The following is a 25,823-nucleotide window of genomic DNA, read 5'->3' as shown; positions in this document are numbered from 1 at the left end:
AGGGGTTGATTACCTGGCAATTAAAATTTTTCTCTCTTGAAAGGGCGCATAGTGCGTGACTCTTGACAGTGGAAAATAATCCTGACGCGAGAGAGTTAATTTTGAGTTTGCTTGCGCGTTAATATCGAGCAAGACGAAGCTTTACAGAAAGTTGCAGCAGCTTTATCAAAAGAGATTTTAATTGCGCGTCTTTGAAACGGCAACGATCGTTACTTTCGCAATTATTCTTTTAGCATTTTATACCTTCCTAATAAACTTATTCCCATAGAATAATAAATGTCTCTGATATTACAATATCTACAATAATAAAAGAAATTATGTTATTTGCATCCCTCGGCTATTATTAAAATGTTTAAAAATGGAGTGAATAAAGCGGGCACCGATACGAAACACGGTACGAAAAGATTGTTGAATATTCACAAGCTAATTATACGAGGCAACCGAATATGCGAGAACGTCGAAGTTCTAGCGATGTCGACTGCGACGGGAACGATAAAAAACGCTTTATAAGAAACCGATCTAGCTACGTGTAAGTGTGCTAACGATGCAAAGAAACAACGATGAAACGAAGCACGTTTTTCTTTAACGAACCGTCCGTCCAGAATTTAATTCCAAGGATACTGACTGCTAAGAGACTTTCCCGTTTCATACACTTTTACATAATCCATGTCTAGGTGTCTATGTATACTACCGTCGGAATCATCCTTCTCGGTAAAACGATGAGGAATCCCTTTATGAAAATTCAGTAATTTGTGTGTAAAGTTTGTCCTGAAACCTAAACTCGATTAATATCTTCTCTTGCTTTTTTATAATTATTATTAACGAAGAAAAAGTTATTTGTCGCGTGTAACTTTATCCTTTTAACTACTATCATTAAAAATACAGCAACGACAATAAACGATTTCTAATAATATTAAATATTTCGTATGTAATAATATTTAAAATAGAATATTTATTATAAATATTTAACATTTCATTCGTATCCCAATGAATTTATGTAATAGAAACATTTCTGAATTAAACAAAGTAGAAATTAAATTATGCTAAAAAATGATGGAATAAATGTATATTTTATAAATTTTAAAATGCAATTTCCTCGAAAGTAGAGCGTTGCATAAAGCAGAATACTTTATTTTACGTTTCGAATTTATTTTTATACGAAGAATCAACCCCTGTCTGACTGTGTCAGCTATCCCATCGCTTTTTGAATATTTAATACAGAATACTGCAGTTCCTCGTGCACGAATATTCATTGTTTGAAGAACATGTAAATAACAAACTCTTGTAAAACATCATACCGTGAATATCTACGATTAGAAACAACGAAAAAGTCATTCTATTGAAAATTCAAGTAATAATAGTTATTACATATTTTTTATTACGTTATTTGTTACGTAAAGGCAAATATCATTTATACAGATAAAATTACGTATAACTTTTCTCATTTAGTATTTCACGTAACTGGGATAAATTTTTCAAATTAAATTAAAAATTCCATCATGATCCCAACATTAAAGAGAATAATACATAAATTTCATTAAAATGCCACTATAGTTAACTTTCGTTGCAATTAATTTTCGACAGCATGCAATATGTATCTCGACACAGAAAACATTTTTGGCGTCGAGTTAATTTCCATCGTAATTCAAATCATTAAAAAAAGATAAGTATTTCATTAATAATTTTAATAAAAAAAAAACAATTTTTTGCAAAAGCAGATATCGTAACTTGGTTAAAATCATTTGTTCTCATAACTTAATTAGGATTCAAATTAAATTTTATGTCACCTCTGGGTATTAAAATTAATATTAAAAAGATAAATATCTATCATAAGTCCATTGAAATCATTTGTCGCTATGACATAATCACAGTTAACGGTCAAAATAATTTCTACCTGCAAACCAAATTTTAACACTGAAAAATAAATACCGCACGAGAACATACATCGTGGTTTCAGATGAATCGCTTTTTATTCTCCATCTACCCCTTGCTTTAAATTCGTTTCACACGTCACGCATATAATTCATTCATACGGAAGCCAGTGAAACAATGTCCTAACCGGGCAAAACGTCACCGGAATTCGCAGCAATCGAATCTACATACGGTTATCTCATCCAGACACAGTTTTATTCGTTCCAGAAATTCCACGATTCGGCCACGAGAGGTTGTGGCGCAATCAATAGCACGCGAAATTTAATCTTAGGCAACCTGGCATAGCCTAAATATCCTAAATTCTCTTGTTCTCGTGGGATTTATCTCCCGGTCGAGCCACGACGCGAAAGAAAATATGAACCTGTATTCTTTTTACTTTCTTCTCTCTCTTCTTCTCCCTTCTTTCTTTGTTTCCTCTTTTTTCCTTTTGTTGCTTCAAAGGAATACGTAGTGAAGTTTATCCAGTATATATATATATATATATCGTTTTTACAAGATGAAAAAATTAATCAGAAGATTACATTATGACGCTTAATTAAATATCGATCCAGATTTTTTCCCAGCCCTTAAGTGAAAAGATTGCTGGAGAAATTGATTACCTCGTATATACCCTTGAACCGAACCTTTTGCGCCTTCTCGCCTTCATTCTCCCTTACTTTAGTGTACACCGCTGGAATATTGCCGGCTTTCAAAAGAAATTTTTTATTCAATCCTCGACAACGTAAAATATCGATACGAATAATTTTTGACAAGATCGATATCCTTTCATGTTCTTTCAGTATAAATTTAGAGAAATTTTGTTTCACGATAAAAGGGAAAGAAATGTTTATAAATGATCAATCGTTCGATATTTTACCATTAAATATATTGATAATAAAATTAATTTTGTTTCAAAATTACTTGATTTTTGAAATAGCTTATTAAGTATGAATTTATTAATACGCAAATAATACGAAATCCGATTCAAACCGTATCTAATAAATGTGTTTCAAAATCAATTTGAATAATACATTCTTCCTCGTTCTATTATTTCGCAACATTCCAGTACTCAGCATCCCGTAACATCGACCGTCTAACCCTTTGAACAACTTTGTTTTCATTTCCGCGTAAACACCAACAACAAATCCTCTTTACATCTTCTACATAATAATTTCGCCGACTCTGAACCTGGACTATGTCTCTCCGCCATTTAGAATTTCTTCGAAACACTGCGCCCCTTGCCGACAGCACATACACAATAGGTACAATACCTTACAAAATTTTCTTAGATTATCCAGCATAGTGATCTGGTTATTACATATTATATTATAATTATATTGAGAAAATGTAATAATAATAATATAACATTTTATCTGTATTTCAAAACCTTTTGTATCGCGCTAATAAAAACAGAAATGAACAGAATTTCGTGTATTACATTAGAATCTGAGATATAAATATTAAAGAGTTAAGAAATGGGTAACAATAGAAACGAAGTAACATCGAGCATCCTTGCATTCGTTCAAAAACATGAAATATTTCTTTTTGGTCTAACATTTTTCCACGACGCTGTACCTTCGTGCGTTAAATACGAAATATCACGGCAACCGCGAACACGGAGTTTCCTTAATTGCGGGATAGAACAAGCTGTGGAAGACCGCGGTGGGGAGGGTAGAAAACATCGAAGGAAGAATGGACCGGTCGACGAGTAGAAAAGCAAGACATGCCACTGACAACGAACACGAAATTTAATTCTACCGAGGCCTGTCTCCCGCGAGAACGCATCCATGCCGCAGCTTTATAATCCCGAGGCCACGGATTTATCTTAGATTATGTCGTTCCCGTCCTCTTGTTTAACTCGCTCGAGCAGAAGATACTCGCGATTTTTCATCCTGACTTTTATAATCCCGCACCGATCTCATTGTTTCGTACCCCGTCCGCGACACGATCCTTCATTAATCCGCGAAAGGAATGATTCACGGATTACATAGTTGTCTATTCACCGTGTCTGCCGTTTCATCTCCTTCTCTTCGTGTTTTCAAAGCGGAGCTACGTACTAGAATAAGTTTCCGGTTATGCGTAATGTTCGGTCGTGCGATTTCTCCAACGTTGATGAAACGAAGAAAAATTTACCTTTTTTATATTCGAAATAATAGGTCGAAAGTATTATAAATTACAGTATAGAAAAATGTTGAGGTTGACTGATAGAAGAACGAGTAGATGAATTTGTAATAGAAAAATATATTGAAATAAATAGAGGTTCAGGTATGGTATATGCTGAACCAGATTCTCACTCTTACAGCGTTACAAAACAATAGAAGAAGCATGATAGGGAGCACGTTCATACATTTATAGCAAAGGACATTACCAAAAAATTAACCTTGTAACTCTAGCTGAATGCTACAAGAAACAGCAATAGAAATCTACTTATAGCTCTTTCCTTTCTAGATCTTGCAATTCAAAACAAAACTTACATTCAAGGGCACAATAATATGGACTTCTCCTTATTTAAAACATTTTGGTTTCACTAAAATCTATTCTCTTCGTAACAGCAGTCTCCGTGTCACGGATATACAAAAGTAAAGATGTAGAGTTTTTCTTGAAGTAATTCAACAAGATACAAACGCGAAACTTGTCATGAACTACCTCATAAAGGAACATGATATTTAACGTATGATACTGAACGTAAATGAATCTGCTACTTTATATTTGTAACGAAGCTCGCTGGTATTTTGTTGAGAATATCTTCTTTAATTTAGTAGGAATCTCTTTTTGAGCGTTCTTTGTGTCTTTCATATTCCAAAAAAGATAAATGTTTCCACTGATAAAAGGGTCTGATCGTCATTGCTCTAGTTTTTCTATCCATTCTTCGTTTCGTAATACAGATTGCAGAGATTGCACTGCAGATGATAAAAATTGTCGTAAATTTATTTCGCGTGAAATGGTAAAGAATACCATATCGGAAGAGGAATAATTTTCTTATTTGCGAGTTAGAGGACTGTATTTTAACGATCCTCTTTTTCATTCGCATCATAAAAATAGAGATTACGATGGATAAAAATTTCCTTAATTTACCAGAATTTTCGTTTTAATATTTAGCATCAATTTTTTTCACAGGACAAGTATGACATCAAGAGGATGAAGGTTTAAATTTTTACTTTACTTGCTAATCTTCTCTAATTTGCAACTTTTTCCGTTTCCTTCATGATGAAACTGTTAAGATTATGTGTCACGGTTATGAATATCTCTTTGAAGTATAGAAGGCTTACGTATATTATTTTCAGTTACGTGTTTTACTTCAAAAAATTGTAAATAAATTAAACATGTTATAACGAATGAAAACTCTTTCGGGTAATCTTTTCTAGGTATTACATCATTTCTGTTCTCTTTTAAAATAGTATCGAATATCGTATTTCTGATGATAAGTTCCACGAGATTTAGGAGCTTGAAAACTACGTCTTCAGCTTAAAACCGAGAATCAATTCTTCCCTATATCCGCCTTTTCTCTCTGCTCTTCACCTACTTGTTTCAGAACGAAGTTACAAAAGTTGTATCTCGTGTCACGACGGATTCTTGGATTAATCAAATCCTTAAGAAGGATTTTCCGCGTTTTTTCAACTGCTATTAAATATTGAACTTTTAATTATTGCAAGTTTCGCGTCGAAGTTGAAGAATGACAAGGGGACTTGACCTAGATTTCGACACGAGTCTCTCAAGAAATTAAATTAATATATTATTAAAATATTATTATCTTACGTACTGGCATTCTTTTCAATCGGGAAAATACTAATCAACGTTACTAAAAATGCTAATCAAAGTGTAATTCTACTTTATTAATAAATCCCCTATTAACCCTAATAATAGTACGTGTCAAGTAGTTCAAATATGTACAGTGTAATAATCGATGATTAACGATATCCTCGTCACTAATAATTTCTCGTGTTCAGTTAAAACAACACACATTAACACCTATATTTAAAAAATGACGATATAATAATGTCATTAATTCATCCTATATCGTGTTTGTAATAAGAGAGCATTTTTATTCTCAAGGAAAAGTAAATAAGGAATCACGACGCAAAATTACAGTGAAAATAGCAAACTGCAGCTCTGCAGAGTTCGATATCGTTACAGCCCCTTTGAAATACACTCGTATTTTATGAGAACCACGTTAAAAGGCATGAAATGGTGGAAACATTCTAGGCGGATAGTTTCGTCGCAGATTACGGCGCGTGTTCTAATTCGAGGCAGCGCGAACAGGAGGAAAACGCGGCGGTCGATTTTAGCTAAACCATAAACACCCAACGATAAAACTCAAAGCATTATTAAACGTTCACGCACGTGCTCGAAAACCATTTCGATCCGCAACAAGTTTCTCGCGCGATTCAAATTGAATTTGATCACTCTTTCCAATACAAATTTCAAGCTAAGCATAAAAATTCCTCTCGTTTCTTTTCCGATCGAACGTTACTCTAAATTTTTTCATTCGTTTCAACGGTAAAATGAAAGGATAAGAAAACATCGAAAAAATCGGATAGAGATTCTACAGATTTTTTTCCAAATTTTACAGTAATAGAAGGAAAAGATAATATTTCGTGATTAGACATTATTTTACGCAATGGTACTTCATCAGCGGTTTCAAGATCGACATGAAATAGTGAATATAAAAATATTACAAGAAAAATATCGGAAGAGAAAGTATTCGGAGAAAATATGACAGAAAAATATTTGAAGAAATTCTACAGAAACGGAGAAACCACGTTAGAGAGAACTAATGCCAACAGCAGAAATATGTTGGAGGACATTGGAATAATACTTCATCTCTTCAGGCTATACGGATGTCATCTGCACGTTATTAATATAGCGGCAACTTCAAAACTGCTACACCCTTACTCTTACATGTTAACTCTTATTCACTGTGCAACAGTGTTCTATTTGCTTTGCAGTGAAACACATAAGTATAGCGTTGACGCTCGATAGTTGTGCACTGTGGTAAATTTGATATATCTCATGGTATAACAATACGTGAAGTATTTTCAAATTTTCAAATTGTTTTCAGCGATGTTGCCACAATGTCTTTTCCTTTTTGTAAAGAATATTTAATTACATTGTTTTAGCAAAGACTGCAATTTCAGAGAATTCCTGAAAATACATTAAATATCTAACAATACCGGACGTATACAACGTTCCTGAATACTTGATGGATGCTACGGGATGTCTGAATGCATACTACGACGCGCAATTGTTCTCGTGGCTCGTGGTTCTAATAGTAGACATTCTAGATACGAGACTAGTACCTATATTGGGCATATATTTCAGCCAGTATAATTGAGTTTTGCATATTGCATTCAGGATCGATGAATGCATTAGCACTTGTTACCATCTTTTTCAGTTAATCTGTGCCACTTTCCAGAAGCATCGGTAAAATAATTTCGCTATTTAAAATGCATTATTGTTTCCATTCGAATGGCAATTAATAAATAAGTCGAAAATAATTAGTAAATAATTCGATTTTAATATCAACTTTGCAAACGAAACGGTTCGCATTTCAATTTCAAATAACAATACTCCAGTGGCACAATCCTCGTCCTCGCCATTTCACGTTCGAATCTCCGCCATTACACCGTCGTCGTTTAACGCGACCGCGTGAAGCGCGTGTTACGAAACAAACCTGAGAAAGATGCGTGTATACGCTACAGGCACCGTAATATATTTATTCTTTTTTCTGTTCTTCCCGACGTCCTTTGTGTCAGCGCACGAATACACATGGACTCGACGGCTACGAAACTTTTCATTCTTTATAACGCGACGAGCTTTTCTTCCGTGGAAGAAACATAACGTCGCCTCTGAAATAAACGGCGTCGCGTTCACGGTTTTGTGCGCGTCCAGACGGGGAAAAAAATATTTGAACAATTAACAGGGTCAATGTTTAACGGCCGGTTCGACAAATTACACCCACGAAGGAGAAAACGTGATTTCTTTCCTTCTTTATGAAAGAAGGAAAAATAAAGATTTTAGATTTTTACAACACGATTACGAGGCTAACGCGAATAGGTGAACGCTGCACGGTGAAATACTTGACCCAATTTGATCAAAATTGAAGATTATAGGAGAAGAAGAACGCGATAAGCAGTCACATTTTTCATGATTTTTTGATTTTAATGTTACTTTACGAAATTTGAAAATTTGAATTTTGATCAGCTTCTTGAGCCAAATGCTCTAATATACGATGGATCAATCGCATAATTAGAATAAAAAATGAAGCAGGAACTCTCGTCATTTTTCCCACGTCAAATAACTGTCCAGGACGAGCACCCGCTGGGAAAACTCCATCGAATTACCGTGAGGAACGCGATATACCATGAGACTACATTTAGTATTCGGTTTATCGATAAGGTTGAAAATTTCGCGACTTTTCGGCGTAATTTTCCGACTCACGACGCTTTCTCATTTCAGGAACATGAAAGTTTCTTTCTCGTTATCAAGCAGCATTATTACGTTCCTGCTAATCAGTGTCGCTCGTTGTAAATTGAAGATTATGGATTGGAGATGAAGCGAAGTTTCGTGGCGTTTGTAGAGTATAGACCTCTTAAATTGATGTTTCTCGTGTTTTTTATTTTACCGTGGAATAATTAAGAAAATTTCTCCGTTAATTATCGTGGTACGATATAATTATAGTTAAATTATGATTATAAATAATAATTAAGATAATAATGTTGCGCGTTATGTAACGGCGAAGCCGATATCACTGAAAATTAGCAAAATCTAATCTAAACACCTTCAAGCGTTAAATATAGCAGCTATTAGCTTCTCGTTGACGATATTTCCCTTAACGAAAACGGAACGGCGAATAATTCTAAGAGTTAATTAACTTTTTGCGTGTACTGAGTCCACAATTACCCGAAAGGTGGCTACAAAGATCCTTTCGAAAATATACAAATTCCTTCACCGTATATACAATATGCATACTTTATCTACCGATTAACCCAAAAACAAAAAAGAGAAAAAAGAGAAAAAAGAGAAAGTAAAAACGATTCGATTATCTGAGCGTTAAAGGCGCTTTAAATTTACATAACGCTCGTCAATTAGCCGCTTGTGTCGCGAGAATTCTACGAAAAGAAGGTTAGAGAAAACAAAGCTTCTGATTAATTTTATTTTCGTGCAGAGAGATCGTGTGTTTGAATGTTAGCCGGTAGTTTTATCGCAACACAATTAATTTTAATAACATCGCTTCGAGACTTCGAAAGAAACGAAAGAGTTCCCTTTAAGACAGACCCAGTTAACACGAATCATTTTATGAAAAATATATTTTAAATTCTTTCTATTTTAGTATTTTCTTATATGCTTCGAAGCGAATTTCAAAACGAATAAACTTTATTAAAAAGCTTCAGACAAATTAGATAAGAATCTCCAACGAGTTTGCTTCTAATGAAAAGGAAATGGTTTGAGAAATATTACAAAAAATTTCAAAAATTCAATCTGAAAAGTAAAATCTAAACAGTAAGGTCTAAGTGATTTCGTCTGTTCTATCATTCTTTTCTTCCCCTTCTTTTTTTTTTCTTTTTTACCTATCACTCAATTTCGTCTAGAATTACACAAAAGGAAACTACGTGGTGAGTATTCCACTATGGCTCTAGAACAGCCACGAATTTCCTGGATCCACAGAAATAAAACGTTCTTTCGCAAAAGAGAAGGCGAATGGTGGGATAGGATCGTTTGCAAATTCGCGTCTTGGAAGCGAGCAACGTTCCAAACTATCCGCACGGTGCATGACGGGAATTGTAAAGCGGCGCTCGGCAACAATATTCATAAAATTCAATGGGCTCGCATGCAAATGCGGGGCGCAACCAATTCACACGTTTTCGCGTAACAGGCAGAAGGAAAGGAGAACGGAAAAGTGGTCCTGAAACCTCGAGATCAACATCCTATGGGAAAGGATTGCGTGGCTATAAGCCGCCATAAGCTTCCCGTCTCGCGGCCGGTCAATTTTCTCTGCTTACAGTGAGATTTCATACGGATGATGTTAGAACCTTATTTTTGGCAACAATAAATATTTATGTAGATCGTCTTCATCTTTTTCAACATCTTTGACGTAGAATTTTTATTTCTGTTGCCAGACATTCAAATTATTATAAAATCGGATAATCATTTAAGCAGTCTTTTCTGTTTAACAAGATAAAATACATTTAAATATGTGCGAAGCGTATAAACATACACACGTGTACACGTACGCGAGAAACGAGAGAATTCGGGACAGGACTGGAAATTTCCATCTTTACTTCCTTTTAATTGGAAGCTCGCCTCTTCGTATTTTCGTACCACTGGGAACGCGACAGATGCACAGCGATCTACACGCGGCCAGCGTAACGGGAAACACGAGCCATCACGTAACAAGGGATCCGGTCTTCTATCCTAAATGTGTCTCGTCGAAAACTTGCTGCACCGATCACGCAGACGAAGGGAAGAAGAAACGTTGAAAAGGGGGTCGCAAACCCTTTGACCCCATCGTGATTTTCATGAGAGCCAATGAAGATCCGAGTAAAAACATGAAACGTAGAACATAGTCGAAGGGAATTTACGATTACTACTACTGGAACTTATATTTTCTTTGCCAATTGACAAGCTACGTAATATTTATTTTAATAGGAAAATAATACGTTTTGAAATGACGAATTTGTGTCGTACTTTGGGTACTTTGGTACTTTTTCTGATTCATTGAATCTAAGTTGTTTGAATCTATTTGTTATTAGTGATTACTAGACGTTTATAGAGAATTGAAATATAAATTTACATTGAAATCCGCAGCCTAGCAATTACTAACCACGCGTATCAAAATCATCGAAAAGGCTATAAACAGCGCGAAACAACGCACCTCGGTACGAAAGTCAACGACATAAGAAAAAACGACGTTGATTATCCAGAAATCCAAACTGTTCGCAAAGTCGGCTAATTTCGCCGTGTTTTCAGGAAAATTGCAGCCATCGACGTTTTTCACGGAAGCCAATAAGAACGCGTGCGAACACCGGGTGGAAGAGCAGCAGGAGGCGGAGGGAAACGGACGTAGCAGAAAGTCCTTTCGCAACCCCTAACACGAAACCGCACTCCGGCAACATTTGCGTTTTAACGGGCTCGCGACGCTTTTATTCCGACGGAATCGGCTCGATTCTCGTGGCATCAGCGCGTCACAGACTGATCCGTCGATTATTCGATTTATTTCAACTTGTTTTCGGCTGCCTTTCACCGATCTTCCGCTTGCCTTTTACGCTGGATACACAGACTGTTCGTGAAAATGTGTTCGTCGCGGTATAAAGCATCGGTTTTTCATTTTTTACGGGTCAATGGAGGTTTCATTGACGATTATAAGTTATTGTTTCAGACTTACATTCAATCCTCTTGTAACACGGTTTCGATGTATCACGATTTAATAAATTTGGACAACTTTCATATAACACGAATGTCACAATTGTCTTGATTAACACGGTTTCGATATAATGCGGAACGAATTAATCGCGTCATAGGAAGATCGATTGCATTTATAGTCGGTCCCGAAAGTATTTGGACACTGGCATAATTTTAACTTCTATGTTCGATATCTGAAATAAGTGCAGATAAAACAACAAAAATGTTTTGCAATATATTGAAGTACAGTATACAGACGCCTGAAGGTAAAAATCATCTGACTTAAAATAAACCGTTGACGTCAAAAGAACTAAAATGACAATTTATTATAAAAGTTTAATGTTATGTCCGGTACCGTTTTTGTTCAATTACAAGTTCTAAGCAATTTAATGTGTTGAAAAGGAATTAGATGTTTACAATTTAAGAATTTAGAATGTAATGTTTATCGTTGTTTTTGCTAATTCTATGATCCAGCTCATTTCATAGGCAAGATTATACCTCCCCTTCTCTTCTTTTAATTTGATAACTTAGATTTGTGATATATCTTGCAAATTAAATGTGCATTTTTCTTCCATTTATCTTGTAATGCTCTGGCAATATTACATAATTAATTAACAAATTTTTTATTTTTGATAAATTGAAAATCACCAGATATTTTAATTCTCATATCTACAGGTTTTATTGCAATATTTTATATTACAGATTTTTACAATATTGTAGGTAAGTAACAAAGAAAAGAAAAATATGTTGATTTATTGTATGATAGTTTATTGACACATAATAAATCGAAGAAAAATAAATTTAAAATTAGCAACAACTCAACAGGTTACAAATTTAAGCTATCAAATTAAGATAACGGATTTTTTTACAGAAGTACGCCCATCTCTGTGAAATGAACTAGACCGTAAAATTAGCAAAAAACAACGATAAACAGTCCAGAAATATGATAAATTCGTCTAATACAGAAATAAAATACAGCATCGATTACTAACAAAAAATAGTTTTCAACGTGCTAAACTGCTTAAAACGTGTTGTGGAGCAAAAACGATATCGGAAAAAATATTAAACTTTTATGAAAAAAAAAATTACCATTTTAGCTTTCTTAACGTCAATATATGAAACGTCCGAATATTTTTGAGGCACGAAAATTCACTTTTTTCCTATATTTTTTATAATATTTAAACAACGATTTGTTTTAAGTCAGAAATTTGTTGCTTTCTGACATCTATATGTCCGAATATTTTAGGTACAAATTGTGCGAAAATAATTCAGTGAGCTGTACGTACTAGAACGAACGATTCTATTAGGTTGCTAGTTGTGAAATGGTTAATTTTCGAAAATCAGAATCTAACAGCTGAGTTTACCGTTATATACTATTTATCATATGTCAATTTAAAGCTGAAAGTTAAGCAAACGTTAATAAACGTTTTCTGAAAAGTGCAATAAATTAAGCTTATATTGTTTTTACGCTTATATTACTCACTTCGTATTGTTCCTGTTCAAATCATATTGGATAGTAACTTTGTTTTAGACTGTTGGCCTGGAACTGATTACCCTTAAATACCTATTACATATAGATATTAATGTATGTTAAATCAAACAAAGTTTTAGAACCAGTTATGTTCGTTCCAGCGCGCTCTACTGTGTTTGAGAATGAAATTTGATGGAAAAGTGGTGAAAGGGCATCTTTTCTACCTAAAATTCTATTCCAAAATCACGCGTACGAAAATTTAAATATACGTTTTAATAGATTTTCAACGTATTTGCTGGACATTATATTTCTGCTACAGAATCGCTCTCGAGGATAAAGATATTGACTAGAGGAATAATTATACAACTGCAGTAAAATTAGAATTCATTATCGTTTGAATAATTATCTGAGGAATACGTAATTTATACTCTTGTAGGGAGTTAAAACGCTTTTAATGACAAAGTCTAATGCCTGTAAAGAACGGTCGAGATAAAATGAATTTCAAACACTATGCAGAAACTTTTTTCGACTATAAAATATTGAAAATCTAATTTTTCATTAAATATATAAAATATTGAACGTGTGAAATATCAAACGATTTATTCCTTAAAAATTACACGAAATTTTCTGTTCTTTTTTTCCTGATTTAATTCGGCTAATTAGTGATAAAGAACGTTTGTTTCAAGAATTTAATTATGCAAGTGTTTATTTTACCACAAAATCAAAGCAGAGAACTCTACAAGTGGACTTTTGGCGTAAATTTTCGGAGACGCTTTACCAACAACAGGATGCTTTAGAGTAGACGGAAATACAGAGAATGCCGATTATCCGGACAAGCGAGCGGACAAGCCTTAAGCCGATAATACACCACCGAAAACAATTAAAGGATCGCGCCTGCTATTCTGGAAAACAAGCTAAGCGTCAAAGTTGAATGGCGTACTTTACCTAATTGAAGAATCAATTTGTTGGTCAAAGTAAACGCGTAAGAAGATAATTTAAAAAATTGTTTATTTCAAGGGAAGATTTCGTTCCAAAAATGATATAAAAATTAGAGAGAAGCAACTCGTTCTTATTTTGTGTAATTTGTACTCTTTCGATAATCATTGTCGGTCTTGAAAAGGAATCGAGTTTCTCAGCACTCCAACAACTACTTCGATGTTTAAATCGAGCTTTTGTTAAAATACCTTGGCTACTCCAATGTCCTTTACTTCAGCTTAATGTTCTTCTCTTGGACCAGTTCCTGTTCGAAAAACATTCTTCCTGACCGTAACCTCTTTTGTAAACTTGATTCGAAGACAGCATGGGAAGAAAAGAAACATGGTCTAAACTTACAACAGAAAGATAAACATGGTCCACTTACTTATTTCTCTTATTGTCGATTCCTCTGAATATCTTTCTGTCGAAAACTATTGTTCTTTCGATATTTTTTGCTACATTTTGTTGTTTCTATGAGCCAGGAATTTATAGATTAAAATAATTAACTTCATCTATTCCTGGAAATTAATTTTCAAAGTGCAATAAACTGCAAGTTTTCTCCTTCCAAATAAAATCAATGTTTCAAATATATATATATATATATATACATATATTCGCGGAAATATTGAAATATTGCTACAAAATATGGAAAGTACGATATACTGCAAGTCGAACCTGATAAAAATGACACGTAGTCATGTTTTTAATAGAGTCGACGAAATTATATTCCATGGGAGAAATATTTCAAATATCGGGGATATTCACACCAAATGCAACGTTAAAACGAAGCGATAAATTATTTAATCGATGAAAATACCGACGAATCACTTTACGCTTGATCACCTCGTAAATGAGAGAGCTAGTGGAAACAGCGCGTACCGTTCCCAGCGTGATTATTCGTCGAAAGAACGCGATGAAATGAATTTTCGAGCTGAAATCATTTTTCCCGCGAGCCAAGCGAATAACTGGGGACGACTCAGTGATAACTAACGAGAAACTGTGCACCGTAATGAGCTCACCGTTCCTCGGCTCTATTTTTCGTGTAGAGTAAGTTAGCGAATTGTACGATTTAAATAAGAGAAAACGAGAGCAATGTCGAAGTGTCATTAATAATAACTCGTTATGATAGCAAGAATAATTATTCTGGTATAAATATCGGAATTGTAAATTATTCATTACATTTTCGAACAAATATTTTCACTGAAATTGATTCGAGTACACGAATTACTTATGCGTTTAATCCGTATTGTTGTTATCTCTCGGATCAGCGATATGACAAAATCGGCCTTCGATTAATGCATACTCTCGTTAGTTATTGTTGTTCCACTAATTGCATGTATCATGAGGATACGTTGCTGTTTAACGATTGACATTGTTACAATTGGAAATTTAATCTGTTCCATTCTATGATTTATAATGTTTATCAACATGCTGGCAGTGAACTTGAAAAGTCTTGAAATTACTAAAATAATATATTTATATGTATGCTACATTTTCTTTCAAAACAGAAACATTCTACGCAATTTGATATATTAATAGCACATAAAATAATACAACTATCTACATGCGTGCAGAATACTGCTTGAATCCAACTCTGGAATTGCTTATACAGCGTTGCAGAGTATAGGAACTTTCGCGATAATTAAGGAACCCGAGTGCGAAGTCAATAAGAAGTTACGGAGTCAGCGAATAAATGGAAATATATTCGTTAAGTGGAATTCTTTTAACTGGAAAAATTTAACGATGCCCAAAATTAAACTTTATGCGTAACCTTTTTTTCGTGGTGTATGTGAAAGAAGTATTAAGTATATAATATATTAATATACCTAATGTAACTGTAAATTAATTTCGCAATTTAGCAAGAAGATCAAGAAAGTTGTGAAGAAAATATATGTGATTACACCCTATCGTCTAAAGATTATAAAATATATTCTACAATTAGAATATTAACAATAATCGTGATCATCTGCTATCTAACACAAGAACTCAAATTTGTAAAATTAAATGCTTCCTGACTTGTCTTCGGTCCTCTACAATGCCTTTCAAGTACCCGAACCACATTTATACCAGTCGCGCTGCTAGAATCAAATATCAAGGAAGCAAGAAACGTTGAAACGATATAAATCACCGTTAACGTCCCCCCATACGAGCCGTACGCACATATATTTCGTTAAACTGTTCCACGAACGAGCATCAATTTTCATCGTTAACCAGTTGTTTGCATCCTCCTTCTCCCCGTTGAACGAGATAAATTAAATAATGTATCGATGGAAGCGTTAACGAAGAATTTCGCATTGGCAACGACAAAAGCAAAGTTGTAGCTACATTTGCGCCCGGTGAAATATTTAACGAGCTGTCCAAACATGATCCGATTTGCAAGGGTTGATTCGGGTATTCGCACGCGCAACACTGAGCGATTAGAGTTCATTTCAAGCTTTAACGCGGCTGAATAAAACGGCCGTCTGTTTTTATCCATTCCTGTCCGTCCCATTTTATTTTTTCTCTTCTTTTTCTATTTATCTTCTTTTTTTTTTTTCACGTGCGCTTGCTTGCAGTAACGCGAAATGATCGCGTAATGGCATTAACAGCATGAAAGCTCTCTATCCAGAACGCCGCGAATGAAATTTGCGAGTGGCACAGTGTTATGAATTTCGATAATTCCCCGAACTTTTGCGATTTACGCAATCGAAAAACGCGTGCATCAGTTACAACGAATATCGTTGATTTGCTGGGAGAGTTACACAATTAAAAAAGTAAATTTTTCAGAAAGCCAGTTTGAAATATAAAGTTATTAATCACTCAACCGTTTAGCAATGAACAAATTTTTATAAATTTAACGTGCGAAACGAACATGAAGATAATGCTAATATTTTTACTAAATTAATACAAGACTATTCGATTTGTATTATCCTAGCGAATATTTTGTTTCGTTTTATTATCGTTTTCTTAGCTAATGATGGAATTATTTTACTATTTGTCTCTTCTTTTATAAATCCATTTAATTCGCTGACGAAAAGCAAATCCAGTGTTTAATCGGATTTTTTTGACAGCTTGAAATTCTCATAAAAGGAACATCATTGGGTAGCGCACAGTCGAACTACGCGCATACGATTTATCTAAACGAAAATTCGATTTTTTTCAATGTTTTATATCCCCTCCCCCAACCCGAATCCATTATTATACAATTAAAATCCTTTTGCCCCTGTTATTTCATTTACGTGTTGTTTTAACGATAATAAATCGTTACCGTTAACGCAATACCAACATGCTTTTGTTAGGAACAAATAAAGCTTTTTTCCGTCCAAAATATGCCATAGAACGAAATATAATTTACTCGGATCAAAACTTTTGCAAACAGAATGGAATATTTCGGGTCCCTTTTAGTTATTTAAAAAAAAAAAAAAAAAAAATAGATACGAGTAAAATACATAGAAAAGTTTTTAATTGTTTCATGTATAAAATAAAAAATGGCGAAATTTATCGTCGGAAAAAGAAATGACGCTAAATGTTTAATATAGTAAAATTATTCCTTATGACGCGCAAAAAATATAAAAATGTATGATAAATTCATGTATTTTGATATTTAAGTATTTTTATTAATTTTTTGCTATTTTTAAATAGAATAGAAATTCTAGATCGGAAAAATCAAATTTAAAAAATTAAGGACTTTCCAATTTCTTTCTTTTATTTAATACAATGTCACAGGTCCCACTCGCACTCATCTAATCGGTTTTCCCGAGGACAGTGAAAAATGTGCGTGCTACAGCAAACAGGCAGAAAACTGTTAAAACGATTTCCTACACACCAGAAGAGAGAACCTCGACCTGGTTGCTCGTCGTTTAAAAATATCGTTAAGCTACTTTTCCCGGTTGCTATTAGACTTTTAGCGAGAGCAACTTGCAAAATAAATTATCACGAGGAAAACTTTCGCATTCGTGTTGCCGCCTTTGTCGCTTTTTGAAACAAGACAATCCGTTCGTCTGGAAAATTGGATTATGATTCTCGGTTGCGTCTTATTAACGTGTTTATCGAAGGAAACAGGCAAATACAGAGAGTGTATAGAAATTGCTGAAACACGGGAATTGTGTGAACTGTTGCAAAAGATTAGAATAATAGCAACGATATCTTTTATAATATTGTTTATCATCCTACAAATCCTGATTATTTATTTTTAATTCATCTGAAATTCGATTATTACCATCCTCGATTACACCTTCCATGCCAGTATAACTCCAAAAATTATCATTTAGTCTTCACGATCCAAAAAAAGATCGTTCGAGTGTATAAAAAGATAATTAACAGAAAAGATTTATTCCGCGTAATGAACAATCTCGTGTTTCCAACTTTACTCCATTTGTATCGCCGAATAGTCTTTCTCTAAAAGACAAAAAGGAATAAAAGAAAAAAAAAAAGATTTCGCGTGACTTTGGCAGAATCAAACTCCCCAATTCTGCTTCAAAAGTTCGAATTATCCGAATTCACTCAAGCCGGAACAAAGGACTCGACGAAAATCCTGGAAGCGTTTAAAACGAATGATATTCCGGCAAATACCGCATTATATCGTAAATGAAACGCTCGATGGCACTCGAACAAAACGAACCGTCGTCCGTCAGACCGAATAACACCGATCGAAATAACGCATCACCGCTCAAAAGCCGCCGATAATTCGTTTTGCGAATCATGTGACCCAATCTCGTCTGTACTTTTCATTTTCGCATATTTGAGCGAATATGGCTTGACAGGCACTGATTTTACCCAAACACTGGAAAACGATACACAAATTTGTGTTGTCTGTAAGCTCGAAGAATCAACAAAAACTTTTTGGACTTTAAATTAATCCGAGATGGATAAAGATAAATTAAAGGGAAAACTAACTAAACGTTCCACTTTTCCAGCAGCAACACCAAAGATGTTTGTACAAAGAGAGGGAAAGATAGGATACTAATACAAAGTATCGCGTAACAATCGATACAGGTGAATCCAACACGCGATAAACCGAACACAGAGCAGACTTATCTTGCACATAAATATAAAATGCAGATGCAAAGTTGTAGGGAGGCTGGTCGTTCGATTCGAACACCAGATGCGGGGGTCATGGACTCGCAGTTAACTGCTGAATCGCAATAGGAGGTTTTTACATTTGACCCGAATCGAGGATAGCTTACGAGACTGGCGAATGGTGGTATAGAATATTTCCATGGAACATTCAATGCAACCGTATTTCGAACAAATTACACTACCGTTCAATAGTATTGAGGCACTTGCTTGTTTTTGATAACACAGTAGAACTGCATTTATCCGACTTCCATTTGTTCCAATGAAATTTTACTTAATACTAGGTTAAATGAACTTCCATCGATTGAATCGACTTATTCGAATCAGAGGTTTTATTAAATAAATGAAACAGTATATATAACATTATTTTAAAATAATGCGGTCACAAGAAGTAATTAACAACGTTACGAGATAAAAATAATATTAATCGTATATTTTTCTCCTACTAATTTATCGTTGAAATTATAGTATAATTGATTCGTTATAAGTAAATCGAAAAAGTCCTGTTCATTGGAAGAGACAGATTTTACTTTAAAATGAAATATTGCTGATTGCGTGATAATGGATTTGAGATTGGTAAGTCCGACGTTTTATGAATAATAATTAGTAATAGAAATTGCGATAGTTCTTTAAAATGGAATATCGTTCCACGATAAGTTAAAATTTGTCGTATTTTATTAAAAAATTATGTATAGAAGAAATATGTACTGTCGAAAGCGATGTTACAGTTAAAAATTAAAATATCCACTTATAATTTAAAATTACAAAACATAAGTATTTTAGCAATTTTTAGATGAAACAGATATAATACATATTGATAGAAAATAGTAATAATTAAATTTATTTGTCACGATAAACGCAAAGATTTTTGTACGTCATTTTTATGAAATAATTTAAAATAATACCTTTAAAAAAAGTATATTTTTTTACGTGTTTTTAAATATACATTTATTTTACAACCACCATAAAGCCTGTTGAACGTTGTTAGTGTCTATAAAATTTAATGACAGTACTTCGATTTTATAGTAGCCTGATTAATAAAGTTTTTCAGGTGCTCAAATACCCAGTCACCACTAAAAATTTAACGTGCGTCATTAGATTTGATGATAAGAAGACGGAATATGAAGGTAACTCAATTTCCCAACTTTTTCGACCTACTCCACTCTCATCCTTGAAAGCTCAACTAACTGTAAGAATTGCTGTGACATCTTTTTCTTTCTCATCATGCGAGGAATAAAAACTGCTTTCGTTGTAACAACGAAATTCCCTCGTATCTCGTTATACCTAACACGTCCCAAAAATTAATTAAGCCAATTACGATCATAAAAATAAAAATTCGAGACGCTTATACGAGGATAATAATTAATCAAGTTTTCTCAACTTCCTTTAGTTACATTTATAAGAATAATATTTTCTACAAAAATTTACGATTTATTTACTCTATTTTTCTTATTTGTTATATTTTCTACGAATTTGTTTTATATTTTTTGGTATTGACTTGTTCAATCGTCCAAGATATAAGAAATTCGACGAAAATTTCTCGTTCGCGAAGAATCCCAATGTTATATACGTTTAATTCGATCATGAAGCAACAGAGCGTCTCGTGCTAAATAAAAACCCTTTATTGCGGGAAGGGATACAGGAGACGAACGAGAATTTTATTCGGTTAGTTTTCCCGGCAAATATTTACAGCAGTTGCCAAATATCGGTAGCATATATATATGCATTCAAATCAAAATACGCGTATATCCAGTTATTTTATCAATCACTGACAGTGAACAAAACACGAGGCGACGTTTTCCGTAAAGTACAAACTTCAATGGGAACGGATTTGTGTCCAGGGAAAAAGCACTTGATAGAGTAATAACAGATGAAAAGCTTTAAATGGCACGTACTAATTCAAATGAGAATATTTACAACAACACATATTTTTAGTCAATTTTTTAATAGATTGCAACTTACGAGTCGTTCGTGTTCGTGTAAATAATCCTGCTTCGTATGAACGGACATTCCTGTTCATAACTCTGAACTGTACTTGATGATAGCGTGCAAGAGATGAAATGTTTTTTCTGCATTTCTTCGGTTAATAAAAGTTAATTAATAGAGACTAAAAAAATAGAAGATAAGAAAAGAAAATTTTTAAAGTTTAAATATGGAAAAAAGGAAGAGAAAAATACGCAGAGATGCATAGCTAAATTTATAAAGAGATAAATTTAGTTAATTCTACTTGAATTATATATTATTCGAAGAAAATAATACCTATTTAATTTGCTATTGATAATGAATATGTTTCAATGTACGAATATTATAACCTAATTCAAATAATATTGAGGAATTTTCATGAGAATTAATTGGTAATTTGTAATGCTCGAACTTCGCTTTCATACATTTGTATACATAAACCTAAGTATATTGAAATAATTATTGTAAATAATTAACATAGTGTTTTATCAGATATCTAGCTGTGTATCTGATAATTCTATCTTTTTCTGATACAGTTTCCTTATTGTTGAGTTAATTATATCCGAATTAAATTTTAATTTGACATAAATATTCACTCGGAAATGCAAGAAATATAATGTGATTTAAATATCGTTTGAGAAGATCAAGCGATTTAAATGTTCGCTTATCGCACCACGATTCCTCTAAATTTTTCTTTTTGACCATATTAACAAAAAAGATTACTCACCAAGTCGACTTGGAGGAAGCTTAAAAGCGAAAGCTAAAGAACCACGATTGGTCCCAGCGCGGTGTCGGTGATTAATCAGCAAGAATTCGCGATTCCAAACCGATTACCGTCGTTCAGCGGCCCATTAACCCTTCCAATCTCATCGCGATCGGCCAGAGAATGTTTTCCATTAGCACTTCGCCGATCGCACTCGACCAACATGAATCCGTCGACGAACAGGAGGACACAGATCTCTTCTCCTCGATGAGTTTTCGTATCGACCAGTTCCGCCAAAATTTCCGCCGTATTGCCACGATCCAGTTACGATATACCAAACATTCGTCCGTGTAACTTCATCACACTCGAATAGAAAAAATGTCAACACAAAATATCCGCACAACTAATCGCGAGTTTCTTAAAATTTTGAGCGGTCGAAATTTCTTAAAATTCGTGATTGTTTACCAACAACGACAGTTCCTCCAGTTATTTTACGTTACAAACAGAATGAACGATCTGTGCACGTGTTGATTGTAAACAGAGGTGAGATTTGAGCTTTCTTCGGGTCACATAATTGGTATTACTCTGACGTATGGCTCAAACATCTATCATAGTAGCAAAACATGAAAGAATTACAAGCAGGTTGTGCGATCGCGCTGTATCCGCGACCAATCGTTCGCGCTAAACCTCACCGATCGCTTCAAGCCTGAATCTCTCGAATCTGTACTCTGAGATCTTACAATGTTAGTTAGAGTTACTTGAATTTTACGAAAAACCTTCTACGATAGCTCTTTCACATTAATTCTAATAAAAACCTTTATAGTACAATCCTTTTTTCGATTCAGTAATCCTCAATAACGCCCTTATCCCTTGACTTTTATCTTAATCAAGGACAAAACGCGTCGATCTCAAATCAAGATTATCTCTAAGATACAACCGTTATCCTTGTAATCAATGTTAACTTTTCCACTGGAAAACTTTCGTTAAAACGATAAACACTCGTCGTTCTAATTGTCCGTCAGAAATTATGTTCCCACTAATTCTCAGTGTTCACTTGAAGACACTCGCGATCGAAGAAACTCCACTGAGATCAATTCGATCGATGGTACTGCACCAAGATCGATAAGATTCACGAAACTTCAAGTTGGACGAGATCGACGAAGCTTTTCGCAATGAACGATCGATCTTCTGGATCGAGATCTTGTGCTGGGCGAAAAGAGCGATCCTCAAGCGGTGCGATGGCGCGTACGATACGAGTTATCGGTCATGCTGACGCAGAGAGGTGACTCTGGTCCGAGCGGATGAACGAAACTGGCGAGGGCCGGTCGCGCGCCTCTGCGAATTACCTCGAAGCGGAGCGGAGCGTTCGGTGGCGCGGCGCACGTCTCTCTGTGCGGCGCGAGCCGAACTGGCGCAAGCTCGCCGCCTCTCGCGAACCTCGGGGGCAAGTAACTCGTTCGCCAACCCTTTGCAAGCGCGCTAAGACGATACACACTGGTTCTGTAGCCACCGTTATGGAAAGGGAACGGATATATGCGGGCTCGACGTAAGGAACCAACTTTCCCTCTGGAGCTTTTTGTGGGGGGAAATGGCACGCTCGAGAATAGGGGGAGATGCTCTACAGTTTCGTGATACGATATACCGATCGTCTCAAGTGCGCGTGATTTTTGGTAGGACATGTTTTTTGAAACGTAACTAAGATATAAAAGCGTACACTAGAAATTATGGTATCGTACTTTCACGAGTCACGTATATTGAACGTATTCTCGTTTCGATGCGTGTTGTTTTTAAAGAAACGTCAACTTTAAAAAAATGTCATATAAGAATTGGAAACTCTAAATAACAACCACAAAAAATACCTTTCTATGCGCTAAAATAAGAAAATAACACTCTATTGACAAATTTCAAATAATCTCAACGAGAAAGAAAAAGTTAAAACTTCCTTTCGAAGGGAAACAAGAAAATACATAGCGCAGGCCTTATTTATTGACGATATTGACGATTTTCTACGTTCTTATAAATATCGTAGGTAGAAAAACCGATGCACAAAAGGATTGATACTCAAATAACAGAAACATGCCCTCTTCGAATAACTGTACTAGCCATAAATTCAATATAGAGTATACAAAACGTCCAAGTGAACCTCTGTTTCTACAATCAGCCCTGAGAAATTCAATCGCAGTTACTAGGAGGATCTCGATCTTTGGTTTGAAACGAATGCATGCACGATTCTCGTACACAATATCTGGTCGGATCGAAGATATTGGCGTTTTCCTCGAAAATCAAATTACTCGAACGGTGTAGGAACACGCGTACAAGATAACATAAAACATTGAAAAATAATGTTCGTGCTGGAAACGCAGGAACGAATATGCAGCTACTTTATCAGACCGCCCCGTATGAAAAGAAGAAAAAGAAGGAAGAAGGCGAAATAAGGTCTCTTGCAAATGAACGTAACACGATGTATCCATGAGGCGACACCGAATTATATTGGAATAAATTGAAAAAGAGCACAAACATTTAACTGCGTTGCTTTAAACTTTTGCCATCTAACCACGCGAAAAACTTCTGAATTACCTTTTGTACACGCTTGCCAAGAATGTCCATGCGAATGAAATAGAACGACCCCTTTTAGAGCATTATGAGAATTGTACCACGGTGTATGAAGGCTATGTATAGTACTTTCCGAGAGACGTAATTTTCCACAAATAAAGAAGGTATTAACCCGATTAACGAGAAGTTAGTTCTCGAGAAAATGAAATGAAGAATATAATCAAAATAGTTTTTCCTATTGAAAAACACGAACACCGAAATACCAAATCTTGTTAATTTGCTCCCTGCTTGAAACCGAGCCAAGTTATGAAGCTGCTAGTTGGTGAAGCAATTAAGGAATTTGAGATATTTATTCAACTGAGAGTGAGAGAGAGAAAGAGAGTGAGCGAGTTTATTATTCGTTAGGTTATTCGCTGTTTTGAAGTTACTTGAGCTACGTGTTCGACTAACACGTTTAGATGAATATTATATTTTCCGCTTCAGAGTCGGGCAAAGTTATCGTTTGAATTTCAAGACACGGAAAATCAAACTGTACGCATTTCGACGTGTTACATCACTGTGCACGTCGGTCTACGTTTCCTACAGCCGATATTCGAACGAATCGATATAGCGGAACCAAACATTTCTGTAGGGAAGATACATTTAATATAATATAATCGTTGGATATTGATTAGGAAATTTAAAAACTTTGTGTCTGAAAGAAATATATATATATATATATTTGAAATACAAGCGAGAAGAGATTAATAGTCTAATCAAAGAGACAATTTACTCCGTGTATAGAGGAAACTTCTAATTGATAGTTTCTAGACAATTGATTCCCAGGATAATCAACGTTCCACTTTCATCTCTTCTACCTCATCACCTTTGCACGATCGGTTATAAGCGTATCTCTAATCATTTTGAGCAACGTATTAATAAACATCGAATCTACCAACAAGAGAATAATAGCTATCTATGATTTACATTTTAAACACATCATTTACTAGATGAAGGATAGAGATAATAGGCAAGGTATTCAATCTTTTTTTGAAAAATAGCAATCGCGTCAAATTTTTCACAATTTATTTTCGATCGGAGCAACTCTTAAAAAGGATGATTATTACATTTATCAAAATTTGAATTCACAGAAACTAGAACCATTAAATCAAAAAGATAGTGAGATAACAATTGTATCGAATTCTTAATAATTTTTCTTTTTTCCGCGTTTATTTCGCTTATATGAAAAATCGAAAAGCATCTTTCCTAATCCAGCATAGATTTCCGGGTCACTAACGGCAGTGCGTTGCTAATAAATCAAGATCAACCACGAACAACAGAATTTTCCGACGATTAATCGTTGCAACGTTAAAAATGAAATCCTTCTCAATTAAAAGCCCACCCTAAGGTAAATAAATCATCGACTTGCCGGCAGGTTGGTTGCAAACCGGATTCTTCAAAAATTGAACAATGGAACGTCAATCATATTCTATATAGAACAAAGAGCGCATAAAGGAGATTCTAATGCGGAACCAGATCACATTCAAAGTTCGATCCTATGCAACAAGATATTATTCATGTACCATCCATCAAGATACTAAAATTTCCTTCGTTCCGTGCGTCATGGAAACCTCGTTCGTTATATATAGGAAAACTTTCGAAAATGACAGCTCCAGCAAAACGAACTCTGTTTGACACACATACGTCATCGTTATGAACTCGATATGCCCACTAGCAGCTGTGTACATGTTCGATATCCAAACGATCAGTGTCACCGAGCGCATCTTTTCATCTACGTGTTTCGTGAGAAGAGGA

At 34.7% G+C, this 25,823-nt stretch overlaps 1 protein-coding gene across 4 annotated transcripts in view; it reads right to left on the bottom strand.

Annotated features, from left to right (window-relative positions):
* Window positions 1–25,823, bottom strand: part of LOC139985916 (cysteine-rich secretory protein 2) — a 93,747-nt gene that overhangs the window by 65,007 nt on the left and 2,917 nt on the right. The window contains exon 1 of one of the 4 annotated variants that reach the window (XM_072000812.1): window positions 21,501–22,883. The exons of 2 other annotated variants lie outside the window; for them this stretch is intronic. The gene's annotated coding sequence lies outside the window, so the exon portion shown is untranslated. Of the gene's footprint in view, window positions 1–21,500; window positions 22,884–25,823 lie in introns of those variants that run through there. One more of the 4 variants, XM_072000809.1, reaches the window with a different exon arrangement.

Source organism: Bombus fervidus, chromosome 3, assembly GCF_041682495.2.
Source record: "Bombus fervidus isolate BK054 chromosome 3, iyBomFerv1, whole genome shotgun sequence".
Classification (NCBI taxonomy): domain Eukaryota; kingdom Metazoa; phylum Arthropoda; class Insecta; order Hymenoptera; family Apidae; genus Bombus; species Bombus fervidus.
This window is presented reverse-complemented; position numbering and strand designations above follow the sequence as displayed.